Consider the following 9,446-nt stretch of genomic DNA (forward strand, 5'->3'; position numbering starts at 1 on the left):
ACCATCTATATCATCCTATGTTGCTGATACCTACAGGGTGCAGTAGAGTGGCTAAAGTTCACTTTGCCCTGTCAGATAAAAAAAGAGAAACTCCATACCAAGAAACAGCTGCCAGGGAGAACTGTGTGTGCCTACTTACACAGAGGGCAGAACTGTAACATCAGCCATAATTCCCATAAAGCCAAAGCACTTTATTTTTTATGTGATTCACATAACTGGAGGTAATCACTGAGTTTGGGGGATTATATAAGGGTTGCTACAATGAAAAAAAAGAAGGAAAAAAAAGGAAAATATGGACATACAGATAACACCTTTATGCCTACAAATAAAATTTCTAAGTCCTTTTTTTCAGCCAAGACGAAGACAGGAGTTGGAGCGGGAGTGGCAAGAAGAGGAGGGCATGATACGCTAGGTAAGCCTAATCCCTGTGTGCGAGTTGTGCTGCCTGTGGCCACACCAGTGGCACTTCCTTCCTCAGCTGGTGCCATGACCCACTGCTGAGCGTAGAACGGCCCATGCTTTTCCCCATCCCACCCTGGACACTTCTTGCACCATGACACAAACCAGAGATAAGAAACATCGCCAGACTGAGGACAAAGGTGCTCTGAGAGCCTGAAATACCAGTTTACCTGCTACAGAGGGCAGTGTGTTAATGCTATTTTTGAGCTGAATGAAGGCATTTTTGAATAAGGGCATTTCTGGCCATACAAAATTCTTCTTCTAGAAGAAAGTGAAGGCAGAGGGGAGGTATGTATCCCTAAAATGCATCCTGCCATTTCCTTGGCTAATTAACAGTAGTTTTGCCAAGTACATTACAACTTCACAGTACAAGAGTATTTTCACAGGTCAATCAAACAATTGTCCAACAGATGCAGAATTTCAATGCTGTGTTTCAGATTTTTAGAAATAGAAAACAAATACAGCCAACAGGTTTTTTGCCCATACTAAGCAATAACTAAAGAGCAACCTTTAGCCCCAGGTCTATCATCAGCCTGCCTTCAAGACTGCTTCCTGGTGTTGCTTTTTGAAAACCTCCTTGTACAGCGAAATATTTTAAGAATGGCCATGGCTTTTTTGAAGTCAGACAGCTAAGTATTTGCTTTGACAAGAGACAGTCTGGAATAAAATGCATCAGCAGTAATAAGTAGTCTTCTTCCAAGACATGTCTTCTTCCAGGACATGATGGCCTCTACCAAGAAATTCTGCAGTATTTCACACAGGTTTCCAAACTCCCTTTTTACTTTGCAGCTTTTTCCCTTAAGACTTAATATTACAGGACCAGTCTTCTGCAAAACAGCATTTTATAGCACTTGACTATTTTAAGACAAAATTATTCTACTAATTAAGTTTGCCTTAGGATGAATACAGAGACCCAGCACTCAAACTGTGCTAACAGCTGGTTTGTGGAGAGGATTTGTGCACAGAAGTCATCCAGGAGCTCCATCTCCATGCATACTACCAACCTGTATACATCAAAGGGATGCCACTTTCACCTGGCATTTTTATATTTCCCTGGGGTTTCAGCTCCACAGTGGTGATGCTACCAATAACTTTTTATCCAGAGCTACTGACTTGTGCTTTATAGGAGCTTTTTAAAACTGAGACCAGGGTTCTGTGCCTTCCCATTACCAAATTCCCAGAGAGTCTTACTTCAACAGACAGATAAGCAGGTAATTGTGCTGCAATGAATGAAGAAACACCTACAACCTAATGTTTATAACAAGCATTAGGAAGAAAATTATATTTGAAGTTACAGAGAGGAATCCGTAAAAACTTAAGACCTTTTAACCTTCATGCTTTGTGAAATATGAATTTACCTGCAGTCTTCATTTCTCAGCCATACCAAGATTAAATCCATGTTTAATTCTGGAGTCTTGTGGAGTATTGCCATTCTGATGAGAAACAGATGATAAAAAGTCAGCTGTTTCTTTGATGTAACCCATGTAAAACAGACACAGTTTTTCATCAGGAAAAAAAAAAATTTTGTGCACCTGCACATAGGTACACATATGCTCACACACCCTATTTCTCATGTCTCCTAGCTTTTATTCTCCTTTCCTAAGCATCTGCTGTCACTGTCAATACGGTTTTCTCCTACCATGTACCCACTATGCCACTACCAGGTTTTCACACCATTACAATCACTAATAAATATTAACACCTCCAGGATGTTACAGGTTTTGGTGCAACTTTGCAGTGTAGCACAAAGCAGCAGATATTTCCGATATTCCTTTTAACAGGGAAGTAACAATCTAGATCCCTAGAGCCATCAGTCTGCCCCCAGGACTTGGGGCAGACTTCCTTATGTAGGAAACGTGTACTCCCCTTCTGAAACTCCCTAAACCCATTTGAGGTGTTGCCATTGGTATAAACAGCTTTGGGAGCTGGACGAGAGAGCTCGTGTTTGCCGCCAAGTTAAAATCAGCACTGGAGGAAAAGCACACTGAACAGGCTGCTTACTTCCATGATTACCTTCCGTAAGTGGTGTAACCTGAATCTGAGCAGTACTTGCACAGACCGCTTGTGACCAGTAAGTGGACACAGGCCAGGACTTACCCAAGGCAGCGGCCGAAGTAGCTGCCGAAGCCGGTGTGCTCCCAGCACAGCAGTGCTGCTCAGGGCAGCCGGCAGCTCCTGCGGCCGCTTTCCTCCCGCAAGCAGCTCTCAGCGCTCGCACGCCACCTTTCCTGCGGTAGCCAAACAGGTGGATGATTTATGGACGTCAAAAGGCTTTTCAGTAAGTGAGTGGTCAAAATCCGCAGTCAGAGATCACCAATAACTTGCACGTCAGTGCTTTGCCCAACAGCTGCTCCCGAGCGACGCACAGTCCATCGGGAATCTGAAGAGGCGGGTAAGGGTAAAGCTTGCTGTTTTCGGCACAGTTACAAAACAACATTGCCACCACAGCTAATGATTTACAAAGAAAGGTACCATTACGCCTCTGAATTACCAAAACTGCTGCATATTGGCTCAGAATTTTACACTTCCCTTCAGAAGAGGAGAATAGTTGCTTCCTTGCTAGCAAAGCAAGGAAACTCACAGCCCAAATGTTAAATTGAGCAGAAGACTCCGAAACGGGTGCTAAATCTTAGCTTTCTAACTATCAGCCGCCTCACAGTCCTGATCTACCACAAGGACATGCTCAAAGCCATCAAATTGCCTTTTAGAAGGCACAGGGGACAAGGTCCCCAGAATCTCTAATTAGGGCTGAAAAAGTAATAAATCATACAGACGAAAAAATCTTGATCTTTTACCTGGTTGATTTAGTCATGTCTAACTACATGCTTTCTGAGAAAGTTTCAGCCTTAGCATTTGACTTTCAATCACAATAAAAATGTTTCACCTCTTGAGGTACTTTCTTCAAATATGGTATCAAGTAATGCTGAGCAACATACCCTGCTGTTTGCACGTGGTACAAATGCAGCAGGAGGGGGAAACTGTTTATTTAGCCAGTTACATTAGAATCAGTCACGAGCAATTTGTGCCAAATATTTGTATTGATTTTTGAAGATGTGGACAAAATGTGTGCCTTTTGAAAACAGGATTATTTTGTCAATTATCCCCAGGTCACACATGCAAAGCACTGTTGCAGATACTGAAGGGGAAAACCTGGTTTTCACCTCTTTTATTTTTCACAGTTAGATCATTTCACACATAATAGAGCATTGGCATGATGGTAACAAGGTTTTTAAAAGTTGTATGTAGATCAAAATGCAGCACAAACTATAAATATATAAGGACAATATTATTAGCTGTTAAAATTAGCAGGTTGGTCAAACATTGTTCTGTTCCTTTATTCCCCAGAATCTACTTTATGAAAATGTACATGTTTTCTTTTTTTAGCTTCTTAAAATAGCACTTCCTTACTATCCAGCAGGTACAGTATGTCTTGGCACATACACCAAAGTACATCATCAGCTATTCCTTTCCTGAGCAATAGCTCTCATTTTAGATTCCATTTTAAAATTGTAGTTTCTCAGTCCTAAGGAAAAGCTGCTTCTTATAACTAGTTTCCCTTTGCATCAGACACTGTAGTTCAGCCTAAAATTCCTGGGTATCCTTCTCAGAGCAACATCTACCAAAATGCCCTGCTGCGCTGAGCAGGGGCTTCGAACCAAGCTAGACACCAACTTCCCTCGTGTTAGTGCCTGTTATGTGTCCTAAAAACCTGGAATTTGTGTTATACTCCTGGCAAGGTTAGTGTTGATTTAATGCCTGAAATGGTGGTTGAAAACTTGAAGGTTTTCATCCTCCTAACTTTCTGATTCAACTACATAAATAATTCTTTTGGACTATGACTCAACCATGGCCTTTAATTTCATGTGCTAGCAATACATGCTATATGTATAAAAGTACTTTTATTTATGAGTTTTCAACTTTTTTTTTCAATTTCAAAAGCTGTATCTTTGTTCTTCTGCTACGGTGGCAGATCATCTTTATCCCCTCTCAATGTCCATTTCCATCTGTGTGTAGTGTGGCCCACCCGGTTCCCTTCCTTAGTAACCTAAACTTAGCTAGTGGAAAGCCAAGCTGAAAAATTCACATAGTGCAAAGCCACATCCTGCACATTTATTGGGTTGACTGAGCTGTGGCACTGCCATTAGTAAGCTCTGCTTTTTGGGAAGCATTATACAGCCACTGCTGCCCTGTTTTTATACACAGACAGCCAGGGTACTATCTACACAGGGAGGTCTTCTCCTCCCCACCTTCCCCCATTCTGCTGGAGGCTGCTATCACACACGTGGCAGCTGGGTCCTTTTCCTGAGGGGCAGAGGTAATACAAAAACATTTAACAAGCAAATTCCTCATTCTGTGAGAAATTCTCAAACTTTATGTTTGTTTCTGAATCAAGACAAGAAGTCAAACTTTCAGGATTTTTCAAGAAACAAAACAAGCCAAAATACTTTGATTCAGCCAGTTGAAACATCTTTCAGTCTATCACTCTGGCAATTAATAGATGTACTCACTATATTGTACTACACACCTGCCAGATACAGTTAAAAATGAAGCACTTTGATATTATCCAGGCAAAATGAATTTCTTTATTTGACAGCTTATGTAAGTTATCAGAAACTCAATCAGTTTTGCTGAATCCACATTTTTCTCAAGAAAATAGCCCAGTGAAAAAAATTAATGGTTTTGCAAGGGTTATATTTGATTAAGAATTGATAAGCAATTAAAAAAAAAAAAATCCCAGCACAATCACCCCTGACTGTCTTCTTTGCAAGGACTATATTAATCTACCAGCACCAAGAGGAATGCTGTCTCAGATCAGTAAGAGTTTTCCCTTTGTCTCACAGGACAAAATTTTCCTTTTAAATTTTCCTCCAAATTTCTCAGCATGTTGAGATATTTCTCATTCACTAAGCTTGGAGTTTCTAAGCATCTGAGCATCATTTCTCTGCTGTCTGCTGGTCTCACCATTTCATACACTTCAAACAGATTTTCACTTGTGCTATGCCATCCCATTACCACACTGTCTTCACCTTAAAGTTCTGTCTTTTAGGCGGCATCACAAGTATTTAAAGCTAGAACCAAATCCTAGCAATTCAAAAATATCACACTTCTGTGAGGAGGTGGGACAGGGGAAACAAGGGTATTCTCATTGATGGTCATTTCTGTGTCCGTTGAGCCTTTTATTAGTGTGCATAATGAGTAACCAAACCTTATCAGAGAGTAACACTAATCGGCCTTCAAACCAGCACTTTGAAAGCAATAGTCCAGAATAATTTGTTCTTTCTTGACAATGTCCCACATGTGTCATTGGGGGGGGAAGAAAAGAGAAAAAAATCTGCAATCTTTCAGAAAAAGAGTATAGAAAGGAAAGAGTAACTGTATCTTTTTCTTTTTTCTTTTTTTTTTTTTGAGCAGTCTTCAGCATTCTATGAGGCAAATAGGCTTTACTCCACTTCTTTATTTTCCTTCTATTGTGTCACTAGTTCATAATCCCTCAAAAAAATGTTGCTACTATTCCTACCATACAGTGAAGGCTGCTTAAGAGGAAGCCAATTTCTACCAACATATCGAGCTGAAAGCTAACATGTGTAGAAGTTTTCTAGCTGACTGCAACAGCTGCAAGCAGAAAAAATGGTATTTCAACATTTTAATATGAAGTCTCACTATCAAATGTGTTTTAACAAGCAAGTGTATTGTTTCAGTACTGGTCTGTTTACATTGACCATAACTTGACAGAAGTAAGGAGGTCTGAATTTTTAGGGAAGATTTTGTTTACTGAGAGATGGCTGCTTTTAATGGATATGCTCTTTGAACCTGGAAAGCAGTTTTGGGCAACACCTCAGGGCCTGCTTCTTCATCTGTGGTAAAATAGCATCACTTCATTGACATCTGCAATTTTAAGTCTAAGATTCTTTTGAAAAAAATAACAAGCCTTGTCTTTCCTTGAATTCATTACCAGAGCCTATCTTTAAAATAAAGTGCTATATGGATGTGTGGAGGAGATGTTTAAAGGCACAAGTGAGATAAGACATCCAAGGCCTACTGGAAACTGTATACAGTTTTGCATGCATATTTTTGAAAGTAGTTTCTTTGCCCCTTGGGATGTAAATTCCTCTTGAATGTCACAGTTGAAAAGTTGAGACTGGTATGCAGGCCTGAAAAATATTAGCTGAGCCTCATTGCTGTAGCTAGGCAAAATATGGAATTTAAATGAAAACATCTGTTTGAAAAAATTCCTTATCCATCTTTAGACTTCCTATGAAAAAAATCATTATTATTACTGAGTATAAGGAGAATAACTAATTGTGATGTTTGTGTGACATCATTTTTCCCCTAGGACACTTAAAAGTCACATATTTTCCCTGAAACACTTTAACTGTCACATACTTGTCTTAGTTCTGTGACGGTGTGCAACACAGATCACAAGTTTCTTCTTTTAGTTAGCTGGAAACAATACAAAATCTGACTGTTCTCACAGCATGTGAAACTTTCTCCTCTGGTCCCATCTGGTATCAGCACAGAAAATCACAGAAAGGAATGTATTTTATGCCACCCTAAAGATTCCTTCTGTGCCAGTTTTTCAATGTAAGATAGTATGAGTGGCAGCTTAAGTTAGCTACTTTGCCAGATGCTAAATCAAAAATTCTTAAATCCAATCCAAAACAAGATAGCGTGTCTCAGCATTAATTACCTCTAATTAGGTGAAAGTACCTGAAAACTTAGCTCTTCCTATTCATAAACAGTAGCAGAACATATCTTATTTTTTGCATTTGAGTAATGATGCATAATCTTCCTTTAATATTTTATTTATCCATGTAGCTAGAAAACATAATGCTTGATATTTGTTTCCTCTTCAATTTAATGCTTTCTAAACGTACTAGCAGTGAAGCACTGAACAGTTCTCCACATCCATGTGCATGTGCGCGTGCACAGGAAGAAAAGTTACTTCTCATGCACGCAAACAACCTCACATTCTCAGCACCATAGGTGAGATGTTCTGCTTTTGCATTACACTAATTTTATTTTCTTTCCATTTCTAGGCTGTCTCTGTCGTGGAAATTAGTTATGCAAATTGTCTCTCTTTTGGTGCTTCTTTGCTTTCATTAGGTTAGGAAGAAACCATGACTGTCATTAAATAAAAAAAAAATCTGGTATAATGCTGTCTTGGACAATAAGAAGCAACACACTACAGAACTGTAGCTGAAGGCAAAAGGAACACCTTGGGGCCACCTTGGGTTTTAGAGGGTAATGTCAAACCTAGGCAATAGTTTTCTTACTTGAAAAAAGACACTTTCAAAGTGTAGAAGATATTTAGCATTAAGGAAAGCGAAGGACATTTGACACACAGATTTCACTGGATTTTTTTCTCCAACTTTAAAAAAAAAAAAGAAAAATGAAACCACTATTATTCTTTGTGGTGCAATTCTCATACACAAACATGTGTAGACTGAGTTAAATCCCCAGGAACAGAGATATTTGAATAAAGTTTCTAGGGGTTTTTTACACCTAATTGTTCTTTTTCAATCTGCATTAGAAAGTACATAAAATTAACTATAGGTGTTGTCTAGTGTCAGCTGTGGAGTATTTAAACGTTAAGGATAGTTAAACTTACAAGGGAGACAGAGGTGAGACTAAAACAGCACTCTGCTCTCTAGTTAGTCTGGTGCCTCTACGTTGCAAAAACTGAGATTGCAGAGAAGGTACTTGATCTGCAAACTTCAGTAGCTCCCTGGTACTGCTCTTCTGCTCTGTTCTCCAAAGCAGAGACAAAAGCATTGGACCAGACCCCTGGTATGTTTTCCACAGACTTCTAAAGGAAAAGCAGCAGGGAACACCGAAGGTGACACCCTAATAGCCACACTAGTTGACGGGCAATTAACCCCACAAGCAGGTCAAATGACCGTGTACCATAGTTTTGCAATACCAAATTTTTGGAACCTCCCGAAAAGAAGAGATGTGAGACTGGCTGCAGCAAGTACGGCCGATTCCCCGGCTGCCTGCAGGTATCTGCCCCATGTTACCTTCCTCCAGGACCCAAGGGACAGCACAGCCTGTCCCTGCCGCCCCATCCCCTACCCAGCACTGCGACGGCTGGGCCGGGCAGCTCTCACCCCTTCCACCACCTCTCGCTGCCTCCCGGAGACAGGTGGCTACACGAGAGCGAAGGCAAGTCGCCTGTCTGGAGGTGCTTTACAAGGTTTACGTACAGGTTTCCAAAGCCACCATGCGTGTTCCTGTGAGAATAATTGGTTTTGCCTGTTAGTCATTCCAGCCTGGGAACTGCTGAACAAACAATGGGAATTTAATTATCTGGAAGCAGATTCTGTGAGCAAAAACGTCATATTATTTTTTAATATACTTTCTCAGCTATAAAAAAAATCTTGGCCAACTTTCCTTTGTTGTTCAATGAAGTGTGGTAAGCTGCCTAATTTGACAAGAAAACCTCCAAGGCTTCTTTCTGCTGCATCCAGACTAATTTGACTGTTAATGTTCCATGAAAGAAATAAATCTTTAGAACACATTCTTGTATCACTTTTCAAGCCGAGTATTTCCATACCACAGAAAAATTGCTATTATCTCATATTTTTGTCCCACTATGGTAGGGAAGGTGGTCTCCTTACTAAAAACTTAATCACAAAAAAAAATTGATGATTATAAAGCTCCTTTGTACAAAATTAGAACATTGATTTTTCATTACAATGCGGAGCACTGCACATAATATATAGAGTAATAACTCTATTGAAACACAGATATACATATGCAAATGGTAAATAGTTAACAAGAACACAGGTTATTTGGAATGAATATAATTCATTAGAGCCTAGTTCTTTCACAGTTCACTTGCTCCTAACTTGATAAATACCTTGGATTGTCAATTTTTACCTTAAAGATTCTCTTTTTGTGACCATTTAAAGGTCAGAAATTTATTTAGAAAGGTGTATGCATATAAAAAAAAAAGAAAGAGGGACAGAGTAGGAAGTTAGACTTAC

This window comes from Haliaeetus albicilla, chromosome 3, assembly GCF_947461875.1.
Source record: "Haliaeetus albicilla chromosome 3, bHalAlb1.1, whole genome shotgun sequence".
Lineage (NCBI taxonomy): Eukaryota > Metazoa > Chordata > Aves > Accipitriformes > Accipitridae > Haliaeetus > Haliaeetus albicilla.